General features: G+C 42.6%; 1 pseudogene; it reads left to right on the top strand.

The window, feature by feature from the left end:
- The first annotated feature begins 3,359 nt into the window (after positions 1-3,359).
- LOC108514276 (N-alpha-acetyltransferase 40 pseudogene) lies at positions 3,360-5,494 on the top strand (annotated as a pseudogene).
- The last annotated feature ends 8,458 nt before the right edge of the window (positions 5,495-13,952 follow it).

Below are 13,952 nucleotides of genomic sequence, written 5' to 3'. Positions count from 1 at the left end.
GGCCTGCTTGTCTGAGGAGGGATCCTAGAATTCCAGATAGTCCCCCCGCCCCAACAGGGCTTTGAGCAAAAATTATGTCTTTCTGATTGGTGAACCCAGGTGCCTAAAGAAGGTAACAGTCCTGAAGTTTATACTAGAAATCATTCTTATAGGAGCAACTAGAAAAGCACCAGAGACAGGGAGTGATTTTTAGAAGTGGGACTAGCCAAGGAGAAGAGAGGCGAGAGGAAGATTATCTGACAGGCATTAGGACCCAGGAGGCAAGAGTCAGGATAGATAGGATAGATGGGTGAGTCTCGCTTGGAAGACATGACTTTGAGAGCTCTGCTCATGGCTGCAGGGTCAACCAACCTGTTGTTGGGACCCCAGAGTTGTATGGCTTTCCTCTCTGTTGACCCTTAGCTCAGCCCAGAAGTACAGGAAAAGCAGAAGCTGGTTCCAGGCAAACCAACTCTCCCACCCCTGAAGAGTCAGGGGTTGTTAGAGAGCCCTTTCCCAGAAAGCCTGACACCCGTGTCTTTAGTCCAGTGGCCATGCTAGTCACTTTTAACTGGCTGACAGGTGCCCGGTATTTAGCCCCCGAATTCTAAGGAAAAATAGGACAGAATAGCAAGTGAAAAGGGTCCAACGGTACTCACTGCTTGGTGATTGTCCCATTTGGGTAGCCAAAATGTGTCCAGAATTGGTTCCTTCCTGTGGGTTCTTGGTCTCGCTGACTTCAAGAATGAAGCCTTGGATCCCCGCAGTGAGTGTTACAGTTTTTTGGGGGTTTGTTTTGTTTTGTTTTGAGATGGAGTCTTGCTCTGTGGCCCAGGCTGGAGTGCAGTAGCACCATCTCAGCTCACTGCAAATTCCACCTCCGGGGTTCATGCCATTCTTCTGCCTCAGCTTCCCAAATAGCTGGGACCACAGGTGCCTGCCACCACGCCCAACTAATTTTTTGTATTTTTAGTAGAGACAGCGTTTCACCATGTTAGCCAAGATGGTCTCGATCTCCTGACCTCGTGATCCACCTGCCTCTGCCTCCCAAAGTGCTGGGATTACAGGTATGAGCCACCGCGCCCAGCCAAGTGTTACAGTTCTTAAAGATGGTGTGTCTGGAGTTTGTTCCTTCAGATATTCTGATGTATCCAGAGTTTCTTCCTTCCGGTGGGTTTGTGGTCTCACTTGACTTCAGGAGTGAAGCCACAGACCTTCACAGTGAGTGTTACAGCTCTTAAAGGTGGCGTGTCCGGAGTTGTTTCTTCCTTCCAGTGGGTTCGTGGTCTCACTGCCTTCAGGAGTGAAGCTGCAGACTTTTGCAGTGAGTGTTACAGCTCTTAAAGGTGGCACGTCCAGGGTTGTTTGTTCCTCCCAGTGGGTTCATGGTCTCACTGACTATAGGAGCGAAACCGCAGATCTTCACAGTGAGTGTTACAGCTCATAAAGGCAGTGCAGACCCAAAGAGTGAGCAGCAGCAAGATTTATTGTGAAGAGCGAAAGAACAAAGGTTCCACAGCGTGGAAGGGGACCCCAGCGGGTTGCCGCTGCTGGCTCAGGTGGCCAGCTTTTATTCCCTCATTTGGCCCCACCCATGTCCTGCTGATTGGTCCATTTTACAGAGTGCTGATTGGTGTGTTTACAAACCTTTAGTTAAACACAGAGCACTGATTGGGGCATTTACAATCCTTTAGCTAGACATAAAGGTTCTCCAAGTCCCTACCCGACCCAAAAGCCCAGCAAGCTTCACCTCTCACTGGGGCCTGACAGCTTTTATCTATCTGGGGTACCTCATCTGCTCATAGATCCTACTGGGTGTTGCTCATGAGCCAGATTTGGGCAAGAACATTTTAGGTTTTATTCTGGGTTTCTATTCCTACTTACAAGCTGTCAAAGAATCAACTTTCAACAAATTGAGATTAAAAGATCTAACAGACAATTATTAGTGATTCATGAACCAGACAGCATCCAGCCCACAAAACAGAAGGGAGCTCAACTAAGCTGAGCATGGAGAGCAGGCTTCATAGGCAGAAAAGGCTGAAGAAAGCCAAAACAAGGAACATAAGGTGGACTTGTCATTTCAAGTTACTTTACTTACAGAGAGTCTTGGTGGCTTAGTGAGGTGTGGCTATCATACCTCTCCTGATTTCTCAAAAGATCAGACTTTACAAGTAAACAGCTTAGCATTTGGTTTGGTGATGTGGAACCGTAGTATGAGTAACTCTATTTGGGGTAGGTCTGTTGGGGCCTAGTGCAGGAATTCAGTCCAATTCAATGGCCTCCCATAAACTTTACTTAACAGAGCTCTGTGATGTTGAGCAAGTTACTTCACTTCTCTGGACCACAGCTTCCTCATTTGGGAATGGAGATTGTAATGCCAGCTACCTCCTAGGCTTATTGTGAGGAGTAAATACATAGGGATGGAAAGTGCATATCAATACAATGCCAGTCACTGAAGGACTCATTAGGTGTTAGCTGTTATTAGACTATAGCTATTGTGAATATCAGGCTTCCCCTCTGTGTTGTCTGGGGCTTCTGATTATCACCTTCTCCTGAGTTTCCCATTGTCCTGTTTGTCCCCCTGCAAGGCCCTTTACCATACTGGGTGAGAACCCCCAGGATACATCTTCTCTGTCTTCATGCTCTTCAATTGCTGTTTTATTTCTACAGTTGGATTTTTTTTCCCCAGGACCTGCAGCTGCTGAAGTCCTCTCAGCACCTGCAGTATCCCAGAGAGCAAAGACAGGGCCAAATATTGGATTCTGGATTCTCTTCATTGTTGTCCCCCTGCAAGTGGAGAGGTATCCAAGCTGGACCTTGTCCTAAGATATGACGGAACTGATCTTCCAGCAAGCACGTGAACTTAGAAGAGAACAACATGCACCACATGAGAATGCATACTGGCCAACACCCTGTGCAAAGATCCAGAGAAGCTATGCTCAGACACCTGACTGATGAAAATAGTGAATTTATAAATGCGTATTGTTTAAAGATGCTAAATTTGTGGTGATTTGTTACATGGCAATAGAAAACTAATAGAGATAAAACTTGACATTTGAAGTGCATCACATAATGAAATTAGTAGATGAGAATCTCTCAAGAAACAAGTAAAATTTTGAGTTAAAATGAGAGATTGGATATATAATTCCTCCTCCNTTTTTTTTTTTTTTTTTTTTTTTTTTTTTTTAGACGGAGTTGCTATTGCTCAGGCTGGAGTGCAGTTGTGCGATCCTGGTGCAGTGGCATGATCCCGGTTCACTGCAACCTTCATCTCCCTGGTTCAAGCTATTCTCCTACTTCCACCTCCTGGGTGCTGGGATTACAGGCGTGAGCCACTGCTTCTGGCCTGAGAATGCTCTTTCTGTAGAGTAGCTTGGTGTAAAGAAGAGGACTCTGGCTTCAGAAAAAGGCAGACTTCAGTTTAGATCCTAGCTCTGCTCCCTGGTACTCACCAGAAACTGATGAAGCCTGTAACTCCCTGGTCATCACTTACCTCTCCGTGAAATAAAGATAAGGATAAACTACAATAATTATATATAATTCTATAGGCTTGCAAAACAAAAAAAGTTATAAATAATTAAATCAATATAATTTATAAACAAAATTATATAATAAACTTCTACATCCAGTCAGCCCTCTATAGCCACAGGCCCTCTGTATCCTGCATCCATGAGTTTAACCAACGTGGCCCGCGAGGGGGCGCGAGTGGGCACCAGGGCCCAGTGGGAAGGGGGCGGGAGCCCCCGAGGCGCAAGCGCAGTGCAGAACCCCTCCATTTTGTCTTCACCGCAGCCACAGGGGCAGGTCGTGCGCGCCTGCCTGCAAATGTTTGAAAGAGGAACTGAGCGTTGCCATCTCCGCTGTGGGGAGAAAGTCCAGCAAAGCCAAGGAGAAGAAACAGAAGTGGTTGGGGGAGCCAACAGCCATGGATGCTGTTTGTGCCAAAGGGGATGCTGTCAACAGGCTTGGAGACCCTCTGAAGGCTTTCCTGCTGTTCAGGAAATCTGATTGAAACCGGACTGAATGTCACCACTGAGTATAGGCGAGGGTCTGGACTGCAGCCAGCCACCATGGATTGGGCCTTGGACCTGACCAAAAGCAATGTGTAAGCAGACCATGTATGAGCAGAGGGAGTGGGGCTGGAAGGACAGAGAGAAAGACCCAGCCTGGTACCTCGTCGCCTGGGAATGCAGTTACCTTCTGTTGCCTTTTCTTACTTCTGCTTTGATGTGGAGTGCAGGGGATGAAGTCCTGCATGGGAAGCGAGGTGTGGCGGAAAGGCCTGGGGGAATTTATTTCTACAGAGCCTGCAGCTCATGCTCGACAGCACACAGATGAAGGAGGTTATGTTAATGGTGTTCAGGCACAATCATGGCACCTACCAGTTCTTCAGAGAAGCCTGCAGTTTGAAATTGATGACTCTTGTCCCAGCGTGTCTGGTTGCTGTGGGGAGGACTGCTCCTGTAAGATCCTGAGCTAGAGAACCAAGTTTGGGGACAGCCAGCATGCCCATGAAGGTAGGCACTGTGGTGGCTGCTGCCACTGACCTCCCAGAGCCACTTGCAAATCACAGTACTCTCTTCTAAGGTCTGTCGTCTCTCTTGGTCTCATCGTTTGCCAGGTGCCCTCAGAACTGTGGCCTCCTCAGCCCTGCACCTGTCAGGCTGCACCCCGAGAACGCAGAACCCTGGGAGAAGTGGTATGAGCTGCTCCTCCTCCTCTCTCCTGGGAGACCAGAGTGCTGGGAGAGAATGAAGAGGAGCGGGAAGAGTGGGTGGAGGCCTGGCCATGAAGCTCATCCTCACATAGTGAGGCTCCTGGGCCCTGGGGTGGAGGTTCTCCCACTTCTCTGCAGCTCCTGAATAACTGGCAAACTCCCCTCCCCTACCCATGAACACTTGGGAAAGTGGAATGTTTATGTTCACTTTTATGAAAATCTTGGAGTCCTGGGTCTGTGGTTTGGAGCCCCAAAGAGGAACGCATTGGGTGTAAGATCTGGGCATAGAGAGAGGCTTCAGAGAGACTAAGGTTTTCGCAGGTGGAATGCGCTGATGGAGACTGTGGGAAGATCTTTTGTGCCAAGATGCAGGGAAGTGAGGAAAGCTCTTTCCTGCTGTTTTTATGGATTCGTGGAGAGGACTCAGCTTGGGACCAGCAGCCTCTGGGAGGAAGGCTGGCTCTGTCATCATGCTATCAGTATGAGAGAGGCTGAAAGGACCAGGAATGAGGTGTTATATGCTGTCAGTATGAGAGAGGCTGAAAGGACCAGGAATGAGGTGTTATATGGGACCCGCCATGGGGATAACTGCTTCTCTAGGCTCTTGGATGTTGCTGCATTCTAAGCTTAACATCTTGGTTTCATGGCAGTGACTTGAGGTTTTTATTCATAGGAGAAAACCAGAGGTTCTGCTTGTTTCCCTCTGCCAGTCCCCACCACTCATTCTCCTCTGCTTCTTGCCTGTACCCCAGATACCTCTGTTCTTAGTCTCTGGGGGAGAATAACATCAGGGGCCCCTCATCTTCTCCCAGAGCTATCAGCACCAAGAGATTGGAGACGCCTTTTCCTCTCATCTCTTGGTGCTGATAGCTCTCTGAGGGTAAAAGCATACTTTCCCACCACCACCCTCCCTCTTCAGAGAGCCCCCAGACAGCAGCAGTCCCCCTGCCCTCACTCTCCAGCCTTGCCCCTTACTGCCTCAGTGAGGCATTAGTGCCACTGCCATGACCCAGCCAGGCCATAGTTAAAGCTGCAGCAGGAATGCCTCTCAGTGGCCAAAACAGCTGCTTTTCTTTCTGAGGTCACCCTGTGGCTGCAGCAGGGGGAGAAGGCCAGATAGGATAAAGAGGTTGCAGCCTCAGAACTAATACTCATCATGATCTCTAGGCCTTGTTCCCCTTCCAGGGAAGAAAAAACAATCCTTATCAAGGAAAAATCACCCAACACTTCCTGTTGGACATCCCTGAGTTCTGCTTTGGGGAGTATCGTAAAGGTTCTAGCCTTCATGAAATTGCTATCCTGGAGATCTGTTGGTCTCTCTGACCTCAGCATCTGCTCACATCTCACACTCTGCTCAACTCAGGCAGTCTATCCTGGTAGATCTCCCCAGAGTGGTCCTTGATTCTCACCTGGATTCCTACTTGTGCAGAGGCCTGCATACACAGGGCCTCCCTCACCCAGTCTGGTCCCTGTATATAAAGAAAAAATATATATATATTTTCTTTAGCAACTTATCACTGGAATCAAAGGGAAAAGTCATCTCTTTTGTATTGGTTGTATTTGTATGTCAAAAAAAGACACTTTGTTAAAAAAAATTCAACCAATGTGGATTGAAAGTATTAGTTTTCTAAGTAGAAGGCCAGGCACAGTGGCTCACACCTATGATCTCAGCACTTTAAGAGGCCAAGGCAGGTGGATTGCTTGAGTCCAGGAGTTTGAGACCAGCCTGGGCAACATGACAAAACCCCTTTTCTACTAAAAATACAAAAATTAGCCAGGCGTGGCGGTGCACATCTGTAGTTCCAGCTACTCAGGAGGCTGAGATGGAAGAACCACTTGAGCTGGGAGGTAGGCAGCGAGCTGAGATCGCACCACTGCATTCCAGCCTGGGTGACAGAGAGACTCCATTTCAAAAAAGAAAACAAAAACAAAAACAAAGCGAAAAGGTTGGTGGAGTCTCTACTGAACATGTACAGACTTTTCTTCTTGTCACTTTTCTTCTTATCTCCCAAGCAATACAGTATAACAATTATTTACAAAGCATTTAGATTCTATTAGATCTTAAAACTAATCTAGGAGATGGTTTAAAGTACGTAGGAGGATTGCATGGGTTGTACGCAAAGATTTTATGCAAATACGATACCATTTTCTATAGGAACTTGAGCATTCTTGTATTTTAGTATCCACAGGGGTCCTAGAACAAATAACCCATGGATACTGAGGAATGACTGTAATATATAATTATATGTATAATAATTGCTAAGGGGAATAATATTAGCTGTTATCATTTGGCTACTTATTAATAATTTTATAAATTACAAGATTAACTTTTTCCAAGCTTAGCAAATAAACCTGATTTACATTGATCTGCTTTTGGAGATAAAGAATGATCTTTGGCAAGGTTTTAGACATGTGTGCCAGGGACCTTCATAATTGACAATAATGGTGACATTTTTGTGGGTTATTAACACCGTAAACCACTGTGGTAGACTGCTCTAGACTTCATAGCTGCTGCTTATGACTTACTGATACTTTATCTTTTACATTTTAAACTATGAAATATTTCAGACACCTCCCAAAACACAAAAATAATAGATGCTTATATGAAGGTCTACAGAAGGTTCATGGAAAATGAGTATTATGAAAAAACTATGCATGGATTTCAAAATTGTTTTGCACCAAAGTAAACTGAAACTAACTTGTAACATATCTGAACAGGATCTAGTTTGAGGCACTAAAAAGAATAAGACATCAGTTTAAAAATAGCACCTATCAGAGCAATATGAATTCTGCTAAAATTGATGCAAGACCAAACATCAAATTTATGGTGAAGCTTGAGTGGAAGAATAGTGAAATCACTGATGATTTAAGACAATCATAATGAAGATAATTCCCAGTTTAGATAAGTCAGCAGTTTACAAACAGATAACTCATTTCAAGAGGGGATGAGAATGTTGAAGATGAAGGTCCCAGCAGCAGACCATCTACGTCAAGTTTTGAAGGGGATTTAATGGCAGAAACAATAGCCAATGCCATAGACATCTCAGTTGGTTCAACTTACACAATTTTGACTGAAAAATTAAAGTTGAGCAAACTTTCCACTTGACGGATGCCAAAACCATTGCACCCAGATCAGTTGCAAACAAGAGAAGAGCTTTCAATAGAAATTTTAAATTAGTGGGATCAAGATCCTGAAGCATTCCTTCAAAGAATTAGAACAGAAAATGAAACATAGCTTTCATTTCAATCCTGAGGATGAGGCACAATCAAAGCAATGGCTACCAGGAGGAGGACGTGCTCCAGCCAAAGTAAAAGCAGACCAGTCAAGAGCAAAGGCCATGGCAAAAGATTTTCTGGATGCTCAAGGAATTTTGCTTTTTTATTTTCTGGAGGGCAATAAAATGATAACATCTATTTATTATGAGAGTGTTTTGAGAAAGTTAGCCAAAGCTTTAGCAGAAAAATGCCCAGGAAAGCTTTACCAGAGAGTCCTTCTCCACCATGACAATGCTCCTCCTGGTTCCCTTCATCACACAAGGGCAATTTTATGAGAGTTTTACTAGGAAGTCAGTAGGTGTCCACCCTACAGTCCTTATTTGGGTCCTTCTGACTTCTTTTTGTTTTTTAATCTTAAAGTTTTAAAAGGCACCTAGTTTTCTTCAGTTAATAAGGTAAGAAAGACTGCATTGACATGGTTAAATTCCCAGGACTCTCACTTCTTTAGGGAGGAACTAAATGGCTGACATCATCACTTACAAAAGTGTCTTGACCTTGATGGAGCTTATACTGAAAAGTTTTTTGTTTTTTTGTTTTTTTTTTCAGTTTTTAACCTTTTAATTTCATTTTTTCCATGAACTTTCTGAAGTCACCCCATATGCCCACCGCTGATGTTAAATGTATATTTTTTGCCACATTTTTAGATCCTTTTAAGAAGCATTAAAATATTTCTAAACATTGTTTTGGCTCTTTTATATCCATAAACAATTACACCATTTGCTTGATTTGTTTAAAAAATTTAAATAGATGGTATAATGATATATAATCTAAATATACTTTGCAAATTATAATTTTTTCACTCTATGCATTTGAGACTTAATCATGTTCATATACATATAACTTCCTCAGTCATTTTAATTGCCGAACAGTATTTCTCATAAAATTCAATGTGGTTTATTTATCTATTCCTCCGTGAGTATGAATAGATAAATTATTTTTTCTTTTGGTTTATTTATGTATTCCTCCTACTCATGGACATTTAGATCCTCTCTTCCTCCTTACTTTCTACCTCTTTTTCTCCTTCCTTTTCTTTGCTTTTCTGTTGTGCACAGCAATGGTTATCCTCTTGGATGTCTCCTGGACTACGTGTATAAGAGTTTCCCCTAGGATGTTTCTTTACACGTGGAATTGCTCAGTTACAGAGCATCTTAACTTCACTGTTCATCCTCACCTCACTGGCTACTGCGAAACTGCTTTCCAGAGGGATTGTTTCCATTCACTCTCCCAGCAGCCATATATGGAAATTTTCACTTCTCCACATTCTTGCTAAAGCTTTATGTTATCTGACATTAATTTCTGCCCATCTGATAGGTATGCCATGTTATTTTATTGTCATTTTAATTTTCATTTCCTTGAGTTTTATTGAAGTGGAACATTAAAAAATGTAATTATTAGACACTGATTTTCTCCATGCATCTTGTTTATATCCTTTGCGCATTTACCACTTGGCTCATTGATTTCTTCTTATCAACTAAAAGGATAACTATATTCTAGATATTAATCTTTTACCATATTTGTTGGCTGCCAATAACTTCATTAAATCTGTAGGCTGATTTTTTTCAGGCTGCTTATGATTCCTTTATTATATGTATTTATTATGGTAAAAACACATAACATTAAATTTATCATCTTAACTATTTAAAAATTTTTAATATTTGTGGATACATAGTAGGTAGATATATTTCTGGGGTACATGAGATATTTTGATACAGGCGTGCAATGCATAATACTCACATCATGGAAAATGGGGTATCCATCACTTCAAGCATTTATCCTTTGTGTTACAAACCATCCAATATACTCTTTTATTTATTTTTAAATGTACCGTTAAATTATTTTGACTATAATCGCACTGCTGTGCAATCAAATACTATTCATTTGATTCTGTCAAACTATTTTTTGGTACCCATTTAACCATTTTTATGTTTACAATTCAGTAGGGTTAAGTAGAGTCACACTGTTATGAAATGGATCTCTAGAACTTTTCTAGACATTTTAATTTTGAGAAAGTCAAATTAATATGTATTTTTTCTTTATTGTTTTTGATCTTCATCCTTTAAGAAACCCTTCAATATCTGGAGGTCACAGATATTTGCCCATAATTTTTTAACATATTTTTTATGTTAAAAATATGCATGAGCCACCATGCCCGGTCTGAGGCATTCAGCTTTTAAAGTCATTGAAGTCATTCAGCTTTTTGAAGTGTCACATAGCAGGTTGACATAAGAACAGACTCCAAAACCCTCCAGTGACCCTGAACTTTGTCTTCTGCTGTGTACTGTCACATCTTAGCCTTAGCATCCTGCCCTTGTTTTGACTCTCCTGGCTCCTGCCCCTATATTCGTGTCACCTGGTCCCTGACCCTCACACTCAGCACAGCCTGTTTTTCCTCCTGTGACTTAAGACCTGCTTCACTTGAGATAATGTAGATTTTCCTTCATGCTGTGGTCTTTAGCTCCTTGCTTAACTGTCACATAAACAGGTCCATCATGAAAAAAATGAAACAAAACTGGAGAAGGAAAAGAGTGCAGATAATCAGTTGTTATTTACATGGTGCCCCTTAGGGTCCTTCTTGGGTTTTATTGCACCTTGAAGAAAAAGTTGCACTTCTACTGTAGCAAAGTGAGGAACTATGCATTGATTTCACAATCTACTTAGTTGATTTCATGATTAGTTATTTTCATGTACTTTTCTACTTTTCTATCAGTCTGAAAGATTATGTGTTCCCTTCACCTTCCACTCCTATACCTCACTGAAGCAATGTGGCCTAGAACTTTCTGATCAGTCATTCTTCAGATCAGAGCATGGGGAACAATGTGGGAGAAAACATTCAGGGGTCGCTCAGGTAATTATCTCTTGTTCCTTTGGAGGGATTAAAAATTCATTTCAGAGCTCCCGGTATATTTCTTATAATCATGTCATGACTTGAATATAATTCTTATTACAGTTGTAAGTGTAATCATTGTCAACTAATACTTTTATTGTCTACTTAAAGTCTTGAGTTTTTTTTAAATATTGCTATGAGAATTATTATATGTAATGTCTGGATCCTACAGACCCTACCTCAACAATTATAGTTAAAAATACTGAAGTCCCGAGCAAGCAAAACCAGGAAAATAGCCTTCACATAGATTTCTTATCTTAGTACTTTGTATTTCTGTCTGTCTGAGAGAACTGCACATTACTGCAATAGGGGTGAAAAATACAAAAAAAGAAGTGACCATACAATTACAAAAGGTGGTATTAATATCAGGGAGGGGGACTGATACAGTGAAGGCCAGAAAAATTAAAGGTCAAGAAGAACCATCTAATACATCATTTGTTCAAGTTTTGAGCGTATCGGAAAGAGCTTATCCTTTAAGAACTCTGATTCTGTCCCATTTTTGCTTTCAGTTGTTTCTGAGCTCTACCATGTGATCTTTCTCTGCTCTGAGCGTCGCTTAGGCTACAGAGAATATAGAGTAAGTTGTGACTCCAAACTGTGTGGTAAATCTGACAGAATCAGTCTTAAGCTTTTCTGTTAACTGTTTTTTTATAGGTGGCTATGTTGTTGTTTATCTGCAGTAAACATTATTCTTGACATAGACATATGGATTTTACTTATTTTATATATGTGTGCAAAGTTAACTTCAGTTTCATCCTCCCTCCCTCCCTCCCTCCTTTCTTCCATTCTGCTTATTTGCACATTTTGCTGAGAATCTGTTCATGTACTCTGCTTTCTCACAGTTGCTTTCAGTTTTTTTTTTTTTTTTTTTTTTTTTTTTTTTTTTTTTTTGGAGACAGCGTCTCTCTCTTTCTCTGTCACCCAGGCTCAGGTGCAGTGGAACTGTCTCAGCTCACTACAACCTCTCACCCAGGCTCAGGTGCAGTGGAACTGTCTCAGCTCACTACAACCTCAACCTCCTAAGCTCAAGCGATCCTCCTACCTCAGCCTCACAAGTAGCTGAGACTACAGGCACATGCCACCACACCTGGCTCATTTTAAAATTTTTTGTGGAGATGAAGTGTCACTCTGGGCTCAAGGGGTCCTCCCACCTCTGCCTCACAGTTGTGTGCCACTGTGCCTGGCCATTTTCAGACTTAAAAAAAATGATTTTCATTTACGTTTTCCTGGGAAGGCTCTTGGGTACAGTGTTAGGTGTTATTTAAATCTAAACAGCCACCTGGCCAGCGTTGTCCCTTCGAGTTTCCTCTGTGGGGAGCTCATGGATCCCCTGCTTGAACTGTTCTGTGGCAGGCACAGCAGCGAGTGCCTAAGAGTGCAGAGCCGGGGGCCTTGTGGCTTTCCTAGCTCCCTTTCCTGTTCCTAGTGTTTTAAATTAAACTTTTATTCCAAGGAAGGGCCCTGATTCCAACCACATGAAGTGACTATTTTGGAAAGCCCTGTGGACTCCAAAGCACTGTAATTAAAGAGCAAGGGATTCCTTTTCAGATAATTGAAAGGTGGTGGCAGAGACCCAGGAGTTAAATACTTTTTAGGTCATGTTTGCACGTAGATTTTCCTCTTTAAACCTGTGCCTCTTGCCTGTGAACACTATTTTTCTGAAAGTCCAACAGCAATTTTTGTAAGGGTTTGAAACAGTAGGTTTGCCTTCACCTGAGAAACTCTGCAGGCCATTGACAGATCCCATGGTGCCACAAGCAGTATCTGTGCAACTTTCTGAGCAAGTCTCACCTGCCTCCTGGGGTTCCACGTGGCCGTCAGGGGCCAACACTGTTAAATGCAAAACTCATGACTTTCTTGCTATCTTCTCCCTGAGGATGAGGGAGTAACTTCTCTTCTTTGTGCTCGCACACTACCCTGTTCCTGCCTCTATAAATAGCACTGGCCACACTGAGTTACAATTACCCACTTGTCTCTCATTTCCCCAGGCCATATGGACATACTCAGAGTTACCCATGGCACCACTCTCCAGGGAGCTCCAGCTTCTCTAAGCCCTTTTTTATCTTCCATTTACTCTGGGTTCTGATTTTGCCTTGCCTCTGCAGTCTTAAAAATGTTCTTGCTGTACAGTTCTTGACTTTCTGCTTTCTTATCAGCCCAAAGTGACAATTCTGTGGCCTCCAGTACCTACCCAGTGCCTGGCACAGAGTAGGCCTGCAATAAGTATGACTGGCCAAATGAGAGTTCTGCTATTACCTTTATTATGATTTTCTTGCTCTTTTTTCCTCCAGTTATCACCAATGGGGTGATTTGGTGAGGGCCAGACTCTCCTTCCAAATTAATAAGTGCAACTCTTCTGAGTCAGGTGGCAAGAACTTTTGGCAGGAACAGTTCCTACACAGTAGTCAATATATTATTTCATTTGTGCAGCCCCTGTTGATAGCTGATTCCTATGAGATGGAATTTCTCAACAGTTGAATTGAAGGACATTTGGATAACACCACCTAAGGTCACTCCCAGAACTATCCCTCCATGCCAGTCTCATGGCTAGAGGGGAAGCCTTCATGAATGTGTTGGTCAAGCAGGTTCATGGCAACAACAAAAATCTTCAAAAGGTTCTTCCCCTAAACTATGTATTACTAAGTCCTCAAATCTAGTAGATTCGGCTTTGCTTCACCTGTAAAACACGCAGATGCAGGAGATAGAAGGATACCAAACCACTATTTGAACTTACTGAATCTTAGCAATGGATGAATTGGCCCTAGAAGGCATGCTAAGAACCTATAAGTTTATTGTAGCCAAATTTTGGTACAATGTGTTTCAGTATCACTGTGGCAACATCTGCTCAATGAAATGGGCCCAATAGTCCCATAGACAGTTGTTTTGGGATAAACATAGAAAGGGACCCTTCTGCTGTTAAAGCTTGAAACTTGTATCTGTTTTATAAGTTCCTTCCTCAGGAAAGGACCTTCAGGAAGTATCAAAGAACTGAAACTCACCAGATAACTGCACCAGACACCTCCTTGCCCCACCCTAGTTCCTGTTTTCTTACACATTGTTACATTTCCTCCCTGCTCTATAAACCCCTAGTTTTGG

Source organism: Rhinopithecus bieti, unplaced genomic scaffold, assembly GCF_001698545.2.
Source record: "Rhinopithecus bieti isolate Rb0 unplaced genomic scaffold, ASM169854v2 scaffold_32012, whole genome shotgun sequence".
In the NCBI taxonomy this organism is placed as follows: Eukaryota; Metazoa; Chordata; class Mammalia; order Primates; family Cercopithecidae; genus Rhinopithecus; species Rhinopithecus bieti.
This window is presented reverse-complemented; position numbering and strand designations above follow the sequence as displayed.